Source organism: Myodes glareolus, chromosome 24 (genome assembly GCF_982192425.1).
Source record: "Myodes glareolus chromosome 24, mMyoGla1.1, whole genome shotgun sequence".
NCBI lineage: Eukaryota > Metazoa > Chordata > Mammalia > Rodentia > Cricetidae > Myodes > Myodes glareolus.
The window spans coordinates 5,222,355-5,242,948 of NC_142049.1; positions in this window are offsets into that span (position 1 = coordinate 5,222,355).

Genomic DNA, 20,594 nt, shown 5'->3' on the forward strand with positions numbered 1-20,594 from the left:
ACTCAGTCTTAAGTGGGACTTCTATACCACATGTCCTCGTACCAAGGGTTGGAAAGACTGCAAGAGTATGAAGTGGTGGGTAAATAGAAGGAACCGGTGTATTCTGAACACAGCAGGGAAGCTTTACACCTGAGCACACTGTGACTGTGACAGCATACAAAAGGCCTACATGAGCTGAAGCCGGACCAAAACTTTAAGTCAGGTAGAAAGAGTAACACAATTATATTATTAAAAATGCACACAAACAAGGCAGTTCTGTCTAATTTATATACCTACTATCAACACATCAGAGTGAAGAAACAGGCACCAAATGTGAAAATGTGCAACTGAAACACTTGTATAATATATGCAGAGCATTCCCATGATTCACCAGTTTTCAGTGCAATTACTGTGCGATTCTTCCTGATTGGCCTTGTGGGAGGTGGGAAGGGAAAGCAATCAGGATCCTTTGCTCAGTAACTTTCAGGAAAGAGTGTGTGCAGAAATGTGCAGGCTCCATGGTGATTTTTTGCTTAAGTTGCTTCTCCTGAGACATATTTTCCTTGTGTCTAAGACAGCATGGAGAAGAGGGTAGATATGAAGTCCCACCCATAGCCAAGAAGCTATTGGCAGTTGATAGCTGCCAGGAGATGGAGAGTTAGTTTTCTTGGTGAGTGACACCCCCTGGTAAACTGATCATATTTCAATGAAAGGCCACACATGCAAGAATACAAGGGCAGCAAAAATTGTACTTGATGGGTTAGGTAAAAAAGAAAGCAAGTTTTGGTTGATAAGGAAGAGGGCTTTGAGCTTGGAGAAGTAAGAGAAGAGATGACTATCATCAAAATACATTTATATCATTATCAAAAACTAATAAAATGTTCTCAAAATATAAAATTTATTAAATCCCTAGTTAGTAACCAATATCCATCTCAACATGTAAACTTAAGAGTAGTATTGATTGGCCTGTGATTCACACATGGTAAGCATCAGGTTCTCTAGCATGCACTTTGGATGCCATAGTGGTCATCAGGTGTATTAAATGGACTAAGTTTAGACACAAGGAAGATGTGTCTCAGGAGAAACAATTGCACCAAGGCACCTGCACATTTCTTCCAACAATGTGTCTTGGAAACTTCTGAGCAACGGCTTTCTTATTGTTCTCCCTCTCGACATCCCACAGGACCTATTGGGAATCTGTGCAACAATGACACTGGACATTGGTGAATCCTGGGAGTGTTCGCCAATATATTTCAGGAATTTTCCACCCTGCCTTGGCTACACTTTTCCACACTGGCGTTCTGTCTGTTCTCCCACTTGTTCCTTAACTCTGGTTATTTAGAGTAGGTATGTAAATTGAATGTAATTGTATTACTTAAGTACATTACTTAATAATATAATTGTGTTAATCTTTCCATCTGTCTTCAAGTTTTGGTCTCTTAGTCTAATGCAAGACACATGACCTTTCAGAATCCAAAAGATGTTTAGTTTAAATTCTAACTTCTTACCCTAGGGTAGCATTTACTTTAACAACTAAACATTTCTGAGATTAATACAGAGAATAAAGAGGGTGGAAACCAAAACCCTGACTTTCCAGTTACTTATATTCTACTAACATGGAAATAAACATTTAAACAGCGATAGCGTCAAAAGCTTGCACAGCATCCAGAGATGCACAGAGATGGAAGAGTTAAGGATCAGTCAAGCAGGGGTAGCGGTGGTGTTAGAAGATAGATGTGCTTCTGGTGAGAGCTTAGACATGCAGAATCAAATGACAAGAATCTTAGACTTCCTGAGTCTCGGAACAAATTTCTCACAGCTTACTTTTGCTTATACACTTTTATTTATTATGGTAGGGGACAAGAATACTACAGCGCTCTGTGGAGGTGAGAGGAGAAGTTGTCAGCATCTGTTCTCTCCTCCCATCATGTGGGCTCAGGTCTTTCCCCTTGCTGGTAAAAGCCTTCACTCACTGACCCATCTTGCCAACTCCCAGTAAGTTATTTTTCAAGTAAGGACTTGTACCTGCCTCATACAGCTATGGTGATTAAGTGAGATAGCACTGTCAATTATTTATTATAATGTTGGAAGAAACAGTAGATAGATGACAGATATTGCTTCCTTTTAGCTTTTTTAAAAGTGTAAGGTCTATGTCATATACATGATATGACTTATGGCATGTGTACAGCATAGCTTGGATATAAAAAGGACCTGGAAACTACAAAAGGAAGAATCTCTTTAGATTGCAATGATGATTTACTTTTCTCTTCTTCCTTTATTCAAACAAATTTGGCGGGCATCATGAATAAGACCTGGAATATCATTTCAAAATTCCATACCAATATCTTTATGAGAAGAAAAATGTATCTTCCTTAGAAACTTTTCTTTATTTTCTTACTATTAAAGAAAGTAAGCATGATGGAAAAATATCTACAAATAAACTGTCAACCTGAACCTTTTAGGGGTCTGTTTTCTGTTCTTCTCGGTGACAGAAATACAGGAAGTTAACAGCAAAGCAAAACCAAGTCTCAAATGCCCTTAGCATCCTCCTGAGCCTCCAAAGACTGTGAGGATAGATTCCTATGTGACTCCAAAGAGCCAGACCCTGCCACTGACAGCAGTTGACTCACATCATCCTTTCCATCTTTATCCCAGAATGCTCTATGTTACCACGGTCAACTATTATTTCTCTTCGTAAAGTGACAACAGAGATCTGTGACAACCAAAAGAACCGTTCCCCATTCAACTTCGCATGCCTCATTTCTGAAGCACTTCAGTTATCCTTACTGTGGCCAGGAGCTGTGCAGTCTTATTAAATCTGACTGTGGTTGTTCTCTGCTTCTCTGACTTGTGACAAAGGGGTCAGTGGATGCAATTATTTCATTCAACCAACATTTACTGAGCACTGACCAGGCATCAGATAGAGTGTAGGGCCAGCTAGAGAGCCTCATCAAAGATTTAATCACTCAAGATGAATATACTTTGTTTTGTTTCCATTCTAGTAGCCTTTTTCTGTTCTTTTGGTGAAATAGGCTACACAATGATTAAATTCTTAGCGGTTGTTTTTATTTCGTCAGTTGTCTTCATCACCTTGTGATTCATTGCTACTGACTATGTTAATATAGAACTTTTCCCAGTTTCAATATGGCTCCCATTAGGACACAGGTATATTTGGAGCTAAAGCTTACATGGAGAACTTACTATTGCTAAAAAAGAAATTGCTTATAATTTACTTGTTCTTGATTATTGTTGAGGTGGAAATGAGCATATGTTGAAGTTTATGATTGGTAGAGACTTTTGCCAACTTTTTACATCTTCAAATATCAAGAGAAATTAATTTTGTAGGGGTGCTCAATGACATGCATTTTTTTTCTTGGAATACTTCCAAACCTAAACAAAATATAGAAACTTCCTTTTCCTTTGCTAAACTTTTGTCTTCCATTTATCATAATAACTCTGTGAGATTCTCTGAATTATCTGTCTAAAATAGTCCCAATATATTATATTTCAGAAGATACAGAAGAGTTGAAGAATAAACCATAGGCATCAACAATGTAAGGTATCAGGTGATGACTACTAAGAATATCTGGACTTTTTTTTTTTAACACGCTGTAGGACCTGAGGACGCTGAGCCAATACCTGAAAAGTAAAGTGCAAGGCCCAATTCCAAGGAAGGGGTTTGCTTTAACCTGTAATGATGGGAGGCTTAAAGGAGACCAACATCCCATCTCAGTGTGAGTTATAGGGGACAACCAGACCCTGAAAACCGACCAGAATCAGGAAATATTAATTTGTGCTATATGAAATAATTATATCTCATAGAAGATATAATGTTTCACTGTCCAAGAGTTCCTGGAAGTATCGGAATTTCTTCATAAACCTGCACATGAAATATCTCATGTGAACTCTAAAGACCATATCTACAAGTGATGCTTTAAAGAGAATCACCTGCTTTTCATACTGTCAGATATTAAGGAACTCAGTGATAACATAGCTTGGGAACAGTGGCATACGTGTCTATTGAGCAATGTTGGAGCTGACATTTGCCAATTTATCAAAAATGTGATAAAATGAATAGTTGCAGAAATTCCTAAGACAAGAGAGAGGTCTAGACACTCTTTTGAGCTTGGTATTTTAATTGTTAGGCATTTTTCCTTCTCACTTGTTTGTAAATATGCGCATATATTATAAACGCATTGATAATATAGTATGCTTCTGCTACATGATTGTAGTAACTATGTACATGATATAAACTAATTTGTATCTAGAGTATAAATAAATGGAGCTACTCACTAGCTCATCTACTCAGTATGTATTACTTGAGTGCCATCCAAGCACCTCCATTGCTATTAGAGCAGAAAGCAAGTCAGGAACCATCCCTTGTTCTCAGGAAACAACCCTGTTGGTAGAAGGAGGAAGAACTGGTGTCTATCTATATAGTTAGACAGGAGGATTTCAAATAATCTGAGTGCTGCACAGGCAACAAAAGACAGTATTTTGTTCATAATTCTGCCCTTGCACATATAGAAGGTGACAATGACCAAATACAAATTAATCGACCATGAAGACAACCAACTCTGCCTTGAACATCTACGGACATGCTGCCATCCTGCGACCTCTTCCTCTAAATCGCATTTCCTGCTTTGCCCACAATATCATGCTTTCTTTCTGTTACACTTAGAAGTTTTCATAGTATTTACTCAAAATACTCCAACATATTTAGTTTTTATGGGTGAAATATTTGAAATTGGCAAAACAAGCCCTTAGGAAAGATCAATAGATAAGATTTGAGGTTCAGGCAACTTTTTCTTCCTCAAAGAACCATGCATAACGAGTGTTCAATAAAGTTCACTTTCTTAGCATTAAACCTACATAAAACATGGAATAGTCTTCTTAAATAGTTACAGGACTCTTGATATGCAGTATGTATAAACTGGGCTATATAATATGTCAAAATTTCAATTCTCAGGATTCTGTATCAACTCCTTGGTCATAGCATTTTAAGCTCAGTACACAGCAAACATTATTAGAAAGCCTTTGTGTACACTGCTGAATAGACAGTCCTTTGAAAGAAGAGACTTAATTTGTAGAAAATATTTTTCTCTAATATTCTGATTTTTCTTTCTCTAAGGAGTGTAACAACAGATAAACAGGCCCTTTCTAAATAGCACGGATACTCCTATGGGCAAGTTGTTCTTTTAACTACCCCTAGTGTCATAATTTATAAATAAATAGGTGCCTGGGAGTTTGCTTCTGATGCTTAACAGCGATGGCATGTTCATCTGTAGTCATATATGTCAACTCAGTAAATGATACAAGCATGACTCAGAATACATACAACACGGAGATTTTCTCCCTGCCCAGCAAGCTCTAGTTTACATTTCAAGCCAGTCACAATCTGAATTCATGAGACTGAATATGAAGGATATAAAAAATAGAAAATGTGTAATTTACTGAAAGCTCACAAGCATTAATTGTCATTGCTGGCTTTCATTAAACTAGCAGCATATGTTGCTATTATAAGGATGTTTGTCATGGGATGCTGAGAGGTCTATTAACAGTGAAACCCTATTATTCCAGATGTCTTGCATCCATGTAAGACAGCCACAGTAATTAATTTCATATGGACCGAATTCATAAATCTGGAAAACGAGGTAGACAAGTTATCCACTACAAAAAGCATCTTCTCTTGTATTTACAAGCAGACTGAAATGTTAAAAAAAATGCCATTAATTACAGGGAAAACCCACCATTATTTCTCTTCATCTGTAGAATGAACTTTGAATGTAAAATAGTCCATTACCATTATAAAGAGAGCATCTGAACAAAGAGAAGATAAAGTCTCTGTCACATCTGTGGCAGCCACAGCCCTTTCCCTCCTTGGGACATTGTCACCCCTCTCCTTAGCACTTGCACCTGCCACCTCCAGCTGGCTATGGCTGAGCTCCTGTCTTGTTCCAGGCACCAAGCTGGATGCTTTGAATAGATTGTGGCTCATCCTCACACAATTCTTGTTAGCCCGCCTCTTTTATAAACTCTCGAGATAAAGGCTCAAAAGTTAGGCAACTGATCCACAGTCAAAACACCTAAATGGCAGAGGTAGAATTTAAATCCACAATCTTTATATCAAAGGCCATTTCCTTCCCACCTACCCTAGCTGCCCATTCCAAGGCAGTAACAAAAGCTTTATTTTATTAAATCTTTGACCCAGGGTGTCAGCCTGAGTTGGGGATGAATCAGGGGACGCTACATTCAGGAATCTGAAGGTCAGCTGTTTTAACTGCCATTCAATGCCAGGATCCCTTCTCAGAATACTTGACAAAGAACTCACCCACCATTCTCTGAACTCTACACCTCTAAAAGGCATCTGTCCATCATCTTTTCTTTGCTCGGCATGAGCAACACACCCTGGTATTATGCTCAACACACCCTTGTATTATGGAACACGGGGCATTAAAACAAACAATGAAGGCAATTCAAGAGGGAAGGTTTCTAGTTCATGATGATGGGATTGAATTAATGTAAAGATAACATTTAGATAAATTATACACTGCTTTCAAATTTAAATTTAAACATGGTTCTTGTAGAAAGAGAAATGGAAGCGTGTAAATAGTATCTTTGTTAATAATGGATATTAATTGGGTGATGTTTATGCATCAGTTACTCTATGAAGTACAATGAATTAATTATAAACACAACTAATTTTCATAACAGTTCTGAGATGGGTATTTGTAGTATTTCTGGACACAGGTAATTTAAGCACAGTAGTAAAAAATGCCAGGTAAAGGCTGCAAGCCAACATAATAGTTCATTCTCCTAGTGAGTTCAGAATAGGTTAATGGACTATTGTGGAATTAAATTTTCTTATTTATCTATTTGTAGTTTGCTATTGAATGTGCTTATACCATGGGGAAGACAACTTGTCAGATAATTTGGTTTGGCCTTGGAGTAAGAAACAAGAAAAGTCAGAATGACAAGGCATACTCCAAGAAGCAAGAGGGCTGAGCATCACAGAGCTTGAAGATTAGACATGGTCGTCTTCTCTCATCTCCGTTGAATGAAGACAGAAAGCAGTGTGTTTCGTGGTTCAGAGTTCTGGCTTTCAAGTCAAATGGAATCATGTTCAAGCCCAACTCTGACAATTACTGGCAGAGTGACGGGGCTTGATCCATGATTTCAATCCTCAACATTAAAACAAACAAACAAAGCAAAACAGAACAAAACAACTGGCTGTGATACCTACCAATATGGCAGGACACTGAGAAGATGAAATATGATGATTTATGTGACTATAAGTACAATGCCTGGAATATACTTAATCATGCAACTATCACCATTAGCTACTCTGTTATGGATGAGAAACCAGAGCGGCTGAAGTATCACTATGTGCTCAGCAACATTTATAGAACAAACAAAGACCCAGGCAAATGGACAATCAATGGAGAGAATTTGTCACAGAACTTGATGAAGGTTTTAAAAGCATCTCTCTTTCGTCATATTTTCAAATGTTGGCATCAAACGAAATACTTTTTTTGGCACTATAAGAGAATTTGTTTTTTTTTTAAATATTTATTTATTTATTATGTATATAATATTCTGTCTGTGTGTCTGCCTGCAGGCCAGAAGAGGGCACCAGACCCCATTACAGATGGTTGTGAGTCACCATATGGTTGCAGGGAGTTGAACTCAGGACCTTTGGAAGAGCAGGCAATGTTCTTAACCTCTGAGCTATCTCTCCAGCCCACTTTAAGAGAATTTGAAATGCTGACAAACTTTCTCTTTGACTGTATGTCCAGTGCCAGCACCAATAATTCCTATGATCTAGGTGCTTTGCTCTCTGTTTGCCTATGACTATGAAAAATAAGGGGAGTTGATGCCAGGAACTTGTCCCAGCTTCATATAAAATGTAAACTGTGAAGAAAAAGTCAGCTGACTAGAAAGGAAAATTAACAATGAAAGAATTGGTTTCCTATTTCTGTTTATAGCCTCTTCCAGCAGTGAGTTACCAGGATTAAGACTTTTGTGCCCTTCATTTGACTTTACATAGATCCTAAGTCTTTAAGTATGCACTAGTTCTCACTATCATCCAGCTAGCTACGTTGTCAGTTCTCAGCAATTCTTTTTGTATGAGGAAATTGAGAATGAAGTCACTTAAATGGATGGATCCAAACCAATAATCACAAAAGGTAGAGAAAGAAATGTATTGTTTTTAAACTTCAAACCTACAACAGGTGTTACTGTGAAAATGAAATTTGTGCTCCTTTCAATCAGTGTGGTTTTGTTCTTTTGTCTGGCGTAAGTCAGGCAAGTCTTGCCCTTATTTTCATCTTCTCAGGACAGGGAAATCCTTCTGATGAAGTCATATCTTCAATGGTTTCAGGTAGGAGGCCAATATGTAGTCAGAAAATACAAAGTATCAATCAGCGAGTGTGTCAGAGCAGCAGCAGTAGGTAGAAGAGCAGAATTTCTTTAGTTTCTTCTTCCTTTCTCCTTCCTTCCTTCCCTTTCTCTCTTTCCCACACCCTCTCTCCCTCCCTTTCGTTTTTCTTTTCTTTTTTTGGAGTTTTAGGGTCTTACACTATAGCTTGCCTTGTCCTGGAACTAACTATGTAGACCAGAATGGCCTCTAACTCACCGAGATCTGCCTGCCACAGAAGAGCAGAGTTTCTATCCTGCTGCTCTGGGCTCTACTTACAGTTCTCCTCTGTAAATCTAAAATCTGGGCTCACTGTGTAGTTCTAAGAAGGTCATCTGGGATAACAACATTCCCTGGTAATCATGGCAATTTTGCTTTAAAATTGTCTTTGAAAGAACTAGGGAAGGCAGTGAATCAGCCCTTAATGTGTGATGTCTTCTTAACATCCCAACAGTTTCACTGAAGCAAGCACTGATGGATTTAGGATAACCTGCACACAGTACACAGTTTTTAAGGGACATATTGATATTTAAAGACAAATTTTCATGGCTCTACTTCAGAGGACCTCGCCCTTAGAAGAGGAGGGCTTGGTACTCTTCTACTAGGTCTAGTTATTCCACGCTATTTTGATTTTCTCACTAAGGGCCTCTGTATTTCTAGATTCAGGTATGGTACTAAAACAAAGATTACACCAACTGACCCTGTGTTTAGAGTTGCGCACTCAGAGTACTGGGAAACAGATGGATTTTGATATCAAAGTGGCTCCGAGGAAATGCATTGTGTACAAAGGTATTATACAGGAAAATGTGTTTGCACCGACCCTTTATTGCTAACAGATTTAAATTATTGAACATTAATCAAAAATATTAAATAATATAAACCTCTTCATTTCTCTCTTATAATTATTGAAAAAGCCTGCTAAACTTAATTGTAGGTTATCATGGCATTTTGAGGGATTTGCGTTAAGGAAATCTGTCAAAGAATTTGAGATGCATGTAAAGTAAAAAAAAAAAATGAAGATACAGAATGGGCATCAGACTCACTTACAGGGTACAGACAGAGATTCTCCCCACACTAGGGATCATATAACACCTCACAACTTCTTTCTTATTTCAAAACCTTACAAACAGACAAAGGCTTAGAAATGTGGTGTGTGAGATCCTTCTGTCTATGTGTTGCTTTTATTGGTAAATGAATAAAGAAACTGTCTTGGCCTGTGATAGGGCAAAAGAACAGAGCTAGGCAGAGAAAACTAAATGCTGGGAGAAAGGAGGCAGGGTCAGGAGAAGCCATGGAGCTGCTTGAGGAGACAGAGGTGTTGAAACCTTGCTGGTACGCCACAACCTCATGGTGATGCACAGATTACTAAAAATGGGTTAAATCAAGATACATGTTAGTCAATAAGAAACTAGAGCTAATGTGCTGAGCAGTGTTTTAAATAATATAGTTTCTGTGTGATTGTTGTGGGGCTGAGCAGCCAGGGACAAACAAGTGGCCTCTCTCCCTCCTACAGTAATGATTTGCATAAACACAGTTCAGACAAAGTGAAATGACACACGCATACTTCTATCAAGTTATTGGAACTTTGCTTGCCTCTGCACATTGTAAAAAGAGTGAATGAGTGCATATACTCATGAGTACTTTTAGAGCACTTTAAACAACCTGGCCAGTGCCTAGTTATTGCTGGGACTTTTTAGTTCAGTAATAACTGATTTATTACCCACATTAATTTTAATTGTGTGTCCCATTACTCTCCCAGATCACTGCTGTTTCACACTAATGTTCTTTATAAGAATGTGTATTAGTACACAACATAATAATAGCCTGTGTTCACAGGATCTAACATTTGACCCTACCAAGAATCTGTGCTCATTTAACACCTTTCAGCAGCCAATAGAATACAATTGCTCATTTGCACTTCTATTAAAAGAAAAAGAGAAACTGACTCATTTTGCTTCTTTGGAACAACTTCAAGCTTCCATTTTCTTCACAATGCATTTGAGAATGGGAAAAACCTTTCTTCCTTACATCCTAATTGATTTTTGAGAATTCATACAATCTCATTTTTCAGGTCTGACCAAGTCAAATGAAATATTTTGCTTGATTGATTCAATTTTCCTCTTAATGGGACCACATGAGTTTACGAGCTGTCAGTAAAAGAGTGACTATGATTTTTTTCCATACCAGATTGGTTTCAAAATGGAATTAGATAATACCTAGTGACGGCAAGGATTTATGCTATAATTTAAATATTTATATAAAGAGAGTTTGTAGATAAGATTTGGTTTCTAGGGTATCACTCACCATTCTATATATCTTGACACCGAGCAGAAATTACTAGTTAAGTGTGGGCTTCCCTGAGTCTGCTTTTTAATTTTTCTTTTAAAAATTAAGCTTAGATTATTCACCTGGCATAACTATGTCCTGTAGGAAGCTCATCCACATGGGTCTGTAGTAGTATGTGGCAACTGACATTTCATGAACAGGACAAGGATTTCAAGAACAGGATGCGTTTACTTTGGAACAATAGATACTTAGACCGATTAAAAGAGAATGAGTCAAAGATACTGAAATAAAAAATAACAATCATTTCATTAATGAGCTCAATTTTGCTTGAGGACCTGGATGTAGGTTCAGATTATCCACCTAGACGTCTGCCTCTTCAGAAGTCACTCTGTTTCTGCTATCTCTGCATTAAATGAAAATCACTAGAGTATTTATTATGGGCACAGTTGGGAAACGATTCTGGGGATGGTGCCACTGTAGAGTTAGGCTTTCAGTAAAGACTCTACTGAGTCAGAGTATCATCCCATTCTACACAATATTTTGCAAACTATGAACAAGTAGAGTTTGGTGGAAATATAGAAAATAATGTTAAGGAATGCCTGTTCAAGGAGTCAGGAACTTCTCAGCAAAAGAAAACTGAGTTATGTCTTGAAAAGAGAAGCCGTGGTTGAGCACGTGTAGAAAGACAGAGAGGTAAAGGATCCTAGGTAAGAGTGCTGGAAAACTAACACATGTGGAAGAGGCACACCAAAGAGATCAGTAACGTCATACCACAGTTTGGTGGTGATGGTGAAGGATGCTGATAATGCCAAGCATGGAGTAAACCAGACTTATTTATTCTGAGAGCATTTGGATTCCTGCTCTCAGAACCGATGTCCAGTTCTTTTGAAGTCCATTTTGTGCTTATGATTTTGTTAAACTCTGTGAAGATATTGATATACAGTCAGATTTGGGGATTTTCTATGTTAGGTTCATAACCTATTCCTGCAAGACAGAGGTTGTACCTTGCTCTAAGCAGCTCTCTCTAAGTAGATTTAGCTCCTCTGACAACAGTTCTAGATACATTGTAATATTCTCTACTGGTGGGATCAGATTCTAAGAAAATGTTTAGGAACTAGAGATAGCAGAATATAAGGAGTCTTAATGTTTAACTCAAGTTTTAAATTTTTCTGTTTCACCTTGCTTTCTACAGTGATATAAACCAAACAAGATTTGCCAATGAGGAAAGTTATTGACAGGAGTTAGTATCTCAGAGGAAGAGAGAGAATAACGAATACACACATGGGATTTAGAGTGTATATCTCTTTATAATATCACTTTTCATACTTTTGCATTTTACAATTGAGAGCAGAAAGTCCCTTGAGTGTACAATATTTCCTAAACTTCAAACCTAGTTTCTACCATTAACTGAAGAAATATTTATCAATTAAATGGATAAAATATTTCTAACAATTATAATCATGTACGTGTTTAACACATAGCTATCTACCACTTGACTGCTTGTCTTGTCTCTGCTCAAGGCAAGGGGCTCTATCTTATATTTTGTAAACTCCAGTTTGAATAAATAAAAGATGTATTATAAACATTTTGGTAAAATTCAGAGTTGCATTAAACCACCAATATTTTTTTGTGTGTAGTTTCTCCCTCATTGGCCTGAAGAGATTTAAGATGCAAGGGTTTAAATGCTAAAAGTCTTTTCTCTTTGAGACATTTGTTGACATGAGGATGCTGGGATTTTATAAGTTAGGACTCTTCTCTAAGATTCCTGAGAAGATCTTTGTGGCAGATGAAGTGAAGCCATGGAAGTCATTATGAATATATAACTCATCAAGTGACAGAAAGAAAAATCTGTGGCTAGAATCTTTATCACATATTATTCAAATAGTGTTGACAGTCTCAGTCTTGGAAAAAGTTTGGTCATACCAAACTTTCAAACATTTTCAAGTACCAAGCATCTTTGATTTCATCCTTCATATTTTGGTAACAACTTGATTTGTCAAGATGGAGAACTAAATACTAAGTGTACAATAATATCTGTTTAAAAACAGCTTTGACTATTCTAATACAGTGCACTATCATCAAACAACTATTTCCATATCTGTGACAGAATTGAGAAGCATATAGACCATTGAACAATACTATAGCTAATGGTTCTATAACAAAATATTCAAATACAAGATAACTTAAACAGCCAGTACATTTTTTAGTCTTAAAAGAGTCAAATCTCACTGGGCTGTAGTGGTGTATGCCTTTAATCCCAGCACTCAGGAGGCAGAGACAGGTGGATCTCTGTGATTTCAAGGCCAGTTTGGTCTACAAGAGCTAGTTCCAGGACAGGCTCCAAAAACTAAAGAGAAATCCTGTCTCAGAAGAGAGAGAGAGAGAGAGAGAGAGAGAGAGAGAGAGAGAGAGAGAGAGAGAGCGCCAAATATCTGATTAAATAAAGGTTGGTTCCAGGGGGAAGCTACCATAATTGCTTATTGATATTCAAATTAATTAGTTAATCAATTAACTAATTTTCATTAAATATCCCATTTACTTTTAAAAGATTCTAGAAGAAAAACATTTTGAGCAATAATGACATTGGTCATTTTTCCCCACATCAACACTGCACATACTTAGAGTGTATCTAAGAACTCTCATGGGTAATCAGATACAATTTTCTTCACAGATGTGAGAATTGCCTTTAATTGTCAAATGGACACAGTCTAGAGTCACCTGGAGAAGGAATCCCAATAAGGGATTTCTTAAACTGTCTTGACCCATGGTCTGTCTACGGGAAATTGTCTTAATTAAGATATTCAATGCAGGAAGATTCAGCCTACCGTGGGCAATCTTGTTTCCTAGGCATATTTGAACTCTATACCAATAGAAAATTTAAGCTGGACACTAACAGGAAGGTCAGGATGCAGGGATCATTTCTCTCCACTCTCAACTCTGAATATGACCGGAAGCCTCAGACTCCTGATGCAGTGACTTCCACACAATAATAGTCACAATAATAGTCAATGGCCTGGAATTGTGAACATAAGTAAACACCTTCTGCCACTAGTTGTTCTTTCAGGACATCTTATTACAGCAACAGGAATAAAGCCAGGGCCATGATTTTAGCAAATTTCTGTTTGCTTTGTTTTGACTAGAAACACAATGCACAAAGAAAATTTGGCCTGATTAACGTTGGAGAAATTTATCGGTGTGTCATAAATAACATTATAAAGCTGTGAATTCACCCGCAATACCTATTATTCTTGATTTGTGCAGTCATTGAATGTTTCCTATACTGAAATATGGTCGCTACTCACAGGATTCAGTATCTAATGAAACAAGGAGCAGAGGCAGGAATCATATAATATAGAGAAAGAGAATGAGCAAGACTTTGTGAACACATAGGAAGTTAGGCAAGACCATGCTGTGATTCTTTCTTCCTTCTGGTTAGGGACACTGACAGTTTCCCTCGTGACTTTGAGAAAGTCAAGGCTGCCAACACTGGGATAGGCTACTGGGTTTAATTTTAGGAGCATTTCAGTGTGAAAAAAACCCACACAGGCTATCTTAAAACAGCTTTTTGAATGTGTTTGAAGTCTTTTAAATTTCTTTCATATAAATGTTGAATACCTCCAAAATGTCAATCAATCTTGTTTTCCAGTTAGCTTCGAATAAAATGGTAATGAACTCGCATTTAGCCAGTGCCTTACTCCAAGTGAGAGCATAATTAGACTTGGAAAAGACCTATTATGATATCCAATTTCATCACTCCACCCAGAAAGGACGATTTCTCCTGAGAATTCTTTCTTACCATGTCCTGGTTAGTGTTAAAGCCTACAGCGATGAAATATTCACTGCATTTTTTAATTATTTAATTTCAAGATTAAAGAGAAAGAACACCCACCAGGAAATCAGGAAGTGTGGATTTGGTTCTTGGTTTTATCATTTATTTGTTTGTGGCTCTGAGCCAGAAGCTGAAGCTTTCTAAGCTTCAATTTAAAAAGCCCTGTCAACATTTTCATATCACAAGACTGTAGTGAGAATTAAAGAAAGAAAACACATGTGAGCCGACAGACACGGAGATCATAGCGCCGGAGTCGCTGGATGGATATTTTCTCTCAATTGACAGCCTTCTCTAACAAGCACCGTCTCACCTATTCTCCACAGCCACCTCCTCCTTTCAAACTCTCTCTTGAGGAAAACAGTCTAATTGCAGTGTGTGTGTGTGTGTGTGTGTGTGTGTGTGTATGTGTGTGTGTGCGCGCGTGCACGCGCGCGCACTTGCGTGTGTGTTGGGAGTTGTGTGCTTTTCTTTTTCATAGGTCTCCAAGGGAAGGGACCAGAAATAGAACAACAGACTTTCATTCTCTCAGAGTTCTATGTGCTTGAAATAAAAAATCAAGGCATCACCCCTGACAGAGCTCAGAGAGAATCTTTGTTTACCACCTCCTGCGTTCTTGTGACTCGTAGAGGTCTATGTCTTTCTTGACTAGTAGCTGCTTTCTCCTGCCTTTACATGGCCTTCTGCCTCATGTGTGTGTCTCTGTGTGTTCTGTCTTCTTGTGTGTGTGTGCATGTGTTCATGTTCACAGGTGTGGTTATGCAAGTGTATGCATATGCAACTGTGTGAAGGAAGTGTGGAAGCCAACTTTGTGTAGTTACCGTCCACCAAATTTTCAGTATGTGTGTATGTATATGTTATATTAATATACACATATATATTTGTGTGTGTGTGTGTGTGTGTGTGTGTGTGTGCAGATGATTATAGCCTTTTGTATCTGGCACAGAGATCAGGGAAGGATGTAGTCTTATTCTCTCACTCTCCTCTTTGAGCCAGGGTCTCTCCCTGAAACTGAAGCTAGCAGAAGGTTAGCAAACCATAGTGTTCTCCCTGTTTCCATCACCAACTGGGCTGAGGTGCTAAGTACTTACATAGACACACCAATATTTTTAAAAGGCTACTGAGAAACAAGCTCAAGTCTTCATTGTTTTATCCTCTGGGCCATCTCTCTAGTCTAACTTTTCTCAATATTTATTATTTATTTATGTACAAAGTCTTTCATTAGTCTGGAACTCAGCGAAGATGATTGATAGGCTGGGGGTTAGTCAATCAAAGGAAATTCATGTCGGTCTCTCATGGAGAGAGTTCAACGTCACACCATCAGGTCCAGTAGGTTTAGCCTGAATTCTTGGGATAAAATTCAGATCCTCACGCTTGCAAGGCAAGCACTCAACCCAACACTCCATGTCCCTAGACCTTGTCTTTATGTTAGGATAGCAGAGAACACATTAAGGGTGCACTCAAACCCATTGTGATATATAATATGAATATCATATGAGCTAATTACATCTGCAGAGTTCCTAATTCCAAACAAGGACTCATTATGAGGATCTGAGTTTTATGACGGCATCACCTGTCTTAACATACCTGTACTGCACTTCCCAGCAAACCATGGTCTTTCAGCTTAAGATATGGTACAGACGTCACTAAAGCCATCACTGTAATTGTGCATACACAATCAATAGCAATCGTTTATTTGGTCCCTTTACTTTCAGTGTTTATCAAGTATTTCCTGATGAGTTTTCTTGGTTAAAGAAAATCACTATTCTAACTCAGGTACTTAGGTTATCTAAAGAGCTTGCTTGACAGGACAGGAGGGGAGGATAGATGGGAGAGTTCTGCCTGAATAGGAAGGAAGTTCTGCCTGCGTGGATATTCTATATGTGTTAACTTTCTGTATACCACTGTACAGACTTTACAACAAGAAGGGATTTATATGAGATCTCCATCAATAAGTGGCTATATTGAGCATCCCAAGCAACCCATCTTGGATCTCCATAAATCTAATCCCTTCTTTTTTTTTCAAAGTTTATTAAATTATGAAAGTTTCCATTTCGGCCCCCCCTCCCAACATCCTCCCACTCCCCCTCTCCCCCTCCTCCTCCCTCTCCATCCCTAAGAGCAGTCAGGGCTTCCAGCCCCGTGGGAAGTCCAAGTTCCTCCCCCCTCCCTCCAGGTCCAGGAAGGTGAGTATCCAAACAGACTGGATCCCCAAAATCCAGTATATGCAGAGGAAACAAGTCCCAGTGTCATTGTCAATGGCTTTTCAGAAAGGCTCCGGGCCAGCCACATTCAGAGAATCCGGCCACATTCAGAAAATCTGGTTGGATCACATGCTCGTTCAGTCCCAGTCCAACTGGCCTTGGCGAACTCTCATCAGTCCAGTCCCCTTGTATAATCCCTTCTTAAATGAAAATGCTGAAAAAGCCCAGTGTGTTACCTGTCACTTGTTGCTGAGAGACAATATGTCATGGAAAGCAAGGAAATAATTTTGAAAGCTCTATTTAGCTTTATATACAGGCTACTGTCTGCGTGTTGGAATTACAGTAATGAGCGTTACTGTGGTTTTGATAGTCTGTAAGCAAGATTATATTAACTTCCAAGGTTCTGCCATGTTTGTACTTATTCCTTTGTGTCTAAATTCCTCTCCTAGCCTAGTCTATTAATGCCTAAAAAGGTATTTGTGAACTCAATCCATGTGGAATTGTACTGCATTTCCCATATTCAATGTTTTCTTTTAAAACAACTGTTAGCATACATGTATAAGATATGTTTCCCAAGCTTTTAGAATGTACCCAACTTATTTCCTTATTCTGTTTATTCATGTCAATTATCCTTACTCACATTCCAACATAGTAGCCAAAACATTATCTATTTGTAAGAAAAATGTTCTAATTAAATTGCTTTCTGCTGAGTTTCTAATAAAAATATAAGAAATAATTACTGTGCATAGAGCTCTTGCTTTGTGATGTCAGATCTTCCTAAAATGCCCTACCAGCTCAGCTCTCACCTCCAGATCCTAAATAAAAATTACATTAGCATTTCAATACATCCATTTGTTGAGACACATGACTTCAACTAATGGAAGGGTTCTTTAAAAGCCAAGAAAAGACAAACACGCTGATGTTCTCACTGTTACCATGAAACACTTTGGGGAGTCTCATATTTTCTATATCTAATTCATAGGCATGCATATATTCATAGGCTTGTGAATTTGTTATTTTCAAATGAGTCACTGAAGGTGACATGGTAATTTGCTTTATACAACGTGAGGACACAGCCCTCCTTTGGCTATTATTGTTTGATTTGATAACTCTCAGACATAGCTGTGGATCTAGACACTTCTATTTCTCATTTTCCTTCAGAAAACTAAACAAGTTCTGTCCCTTGCCACATTTTTCCATTTAGCCATTCATTCATTTATATTAAAAAAAAATCAGTGTGTTAATGGGAGAGAACTCTTTGCAAATTCTGTGTCTTTTTTGAAATTAGAAGTATATATGTCCACACTTCACTTCAAGTGTATTTAGCTGTGGAGTCTACAAATTATGGGAAAAGTAGATTTTCAGAATGTTATCTGATTGCTCCTGACCTATAATTCACATCTCTGTTCTAGCTTTCAAATTGTAAATTGGTATAGAAACCAAATCCTGGGAATTTCAGGAGAAATAAAAGGAAATCTTTGGAGATTTCAGAATTGAAAAGTTGTCAGCTGAAACGTGTCTTCCACTTAAGAGTTCCTTAACCTAGAGAAGTCCATCATCATCCTGTCTCCACTTTCTTAGAGCTAGGATTTCAGCTTCATGCACCACACCCCATTTAATGTGATCCTGGAGGTCCAATCTGGGGTTTTCTACATGCTAGTTAAATACTCTACCAACTGAGACACATCACCTGACCCTTTGCCTATTATGTAAAATGGAAGCAGCAATTATCACTTCCCAATGCAGACGTGACAGAAGACAGCAAAGAAGATCCCCACTTATTTCAAAATATAAAATTAGCTAGAGACTAGGTAAAAGACAGTATTTAGAAAAACATGAAATCAGTTAATTCAACAAAAATTGCTTACACTTGGAGGTGTGGGGGTGGGAAGGCTGCAACTGTGTTTTCCTAACTTAGAATTATCTATTTCACTGAAGAATTTAAATTCCCGTATGTAACTGCTGTGATGCTGTCTAAACAAAAGTACCTTTAGAAAATCAGCACTTTCAGAGAGGACTGAGAGCAAACAGTAGAGATTTCATTTCAAGGAAATGGTAGACTTGAAAGACAGTCTTTTATTTCTATGGACACTTTTTAGATTCTTCAGTAGAGGGTGCGATAGCAAAATGAAAGCGGGAAGGGCTTGGATGGAAATGAATATACAAGAAGACTGTAGAGAAAACTATAATTGTAACTGTCATATGAAGTCACCAAACGGAAGGGTAGTTTGCAGGTAATATTAACTCAGCCAATATACTCCTAGCTGACTCCTGGGGTCCTTTGTCATCACACTGTAACCCACTTCCTGCAGACTCCCCTAACCCATCTCTGAAGATGCAATCCACTCAGGGTAGCTCCTGTAGCTCAGGTGTGAACGTTTGTGCCTAGAAGCTTTATACCCAATTGTGAGCACACTGGATGTGCTAAGCAATCCTAAACCGCTCAATTCAAGTCCCACAAAGGGGTCAGAAAAGGAGCTGTGTAGAAATTGCTAAATATATTTCGGTTTAGATTAACTAAGAGCTGGTAATATGAAAAATGGCCAAGACGTTATGTAATTAGTACAGTTCTCCTAAGGAGGGCTATAATTATAGCAATCATAAATCATTTTCCTTCCATAACTGTAAATAGAGAACAAGAAAAGCCGACAGACCCTCTTTACCAGCTTCTCTCTGGTAATAAAATATTTTTCCGACGTGGGTAACTGTCACTTCTGATTGTCAGCTGGGAGAGGTGGGGGGGAAAAAGCATTTCGTTTTAATTTCTATAAAAAATCATTTTTTTCAGTGAATGTCAGTTATATTCTTTGATAAGTGTGAACTTTTCACACTGTGATACTTCTCTGCCTGTCTCTGAACAGAGGAGAAGCAAGAAGCACCTTTGAACTTCCCTGTGACCCTTACTCTGAGCCTGAGAAGAGGAGTTGTAGGGCCAGCCTTTGACAGAGTAAGGTTTTGTGATGCTTTCCTGTTTCTATAGTGTGGACCTAAAAGTCTTTTTTTTTTTTTAAAGGCATGGATAAACTCACTTCGCATCACAATGACCCCCTTTTCAATTCTATGGAGGAGAAGGGAAATTTAGAATGCTGCCTTGGTGGATAAACATAGTTCTGTGTAGACACTGCTATTTAAAGAAAAATTTTAAAAAAAAAAACTAAAGGAAAATAAAACATTTAAATTTGCATATATGTATTTATAGATATGTATATGTGAATACACACCTATTGTATATAATATATACTATATTTAAAAATTGTCTCAATGAATTTATGCTATTTGGAGTGGTAATACTACCCACTAAGAATCAGAGACTTGCTAACAAAAATCCTAGTCCCTTGTGTCAGGAAAGTCCAAGAGATTCTCACAACCACACAGGCTACTGCCACTGTCCTTGCCTGTGCCACAGACCTTGAAGGTAACACCCTACTGTTGGAGATACCACATACTTCGGACATAGGACTTGAAGGAACTGACCTGAAGGCCTACTTACTGAGGACTAGCTCTCATAGCATATGAAGGAGCTATGCAAGCTTCCAAAGGAGAAAAGCCATCAGTTGTCCTATCCAAGCGGGTAGCCTATGAATCACAGCAATGACCTCAACAGCATTGTATTCACAAGGGTGACATAGTGGCACTTACGTCTTTGGGATAACCAACACTGTCTAATTATAGAGAAGGCCGACTAAACAGGGGAGAATTCTTGTCTAGTACTTTAAATATAGTAGTGTAACCATGGCTGGTGAGGCCATAGGCTGCAAAGCGGAACTTACTATTGCTACACTTGGCAAAGCCAATAGGCTTTCTGACTGAAGTCTAAATACTTAACATTATATGCACAGAAAAGTCTTGCCCCCACACCTCAAGAAAGCTTCTTTTCACTATA